The 208-nt window shown below is 56.7% G+C and overlaps 1 long non-coding RNA gene across 1 annotated transcript in view; it reads left to right on the plus strand.

Annotated features, from left to right (window-relative positions):
• Positions 1-208, plus strand: part of LOC113960432 — a 7,635-nt gene that overhangs the window by 3,305 nt on the left and 4,122 nt on the right. The gene's annotated exons all lie outside the window — the stretch shown is intronic.

Below are 208 nucleotides of genomic sequence, written 5' to 3' on the forward strand. Positions count from 1 at the left end.
CCCCTCCACGTTCATTCCCACCCCATGTCCATCAAACCAGCCCCTCATGTGCATTCCCACCCCATGTCCATCAAACCAGCCCCTCCATGTTCATTCCCACCCAGTTATCCATCAAACCAGCCCCTCCACGTTCATTCCCACCCCATGTCCATCAAACCAGCCCCTCCACGTTCATTCCCACCCCATGTCCATCAAACCAGCCCCTCCA

Source organism: Corapipo altera, unplaced genomic scaffold (genome assembly GCF_003945725.1).
Source record: "Corapipo altera isolate COAL_440 unplaced genomic scaffold, ASM394572v1 225, whole genome shotgun sequence".
Taxonomy (NCBI): domain Eukaryota; kingdom Metazoa; phylum Chordata; class Aves; order Passeriformes; family Pipridae; genus Corapipo; species Corapipo altera.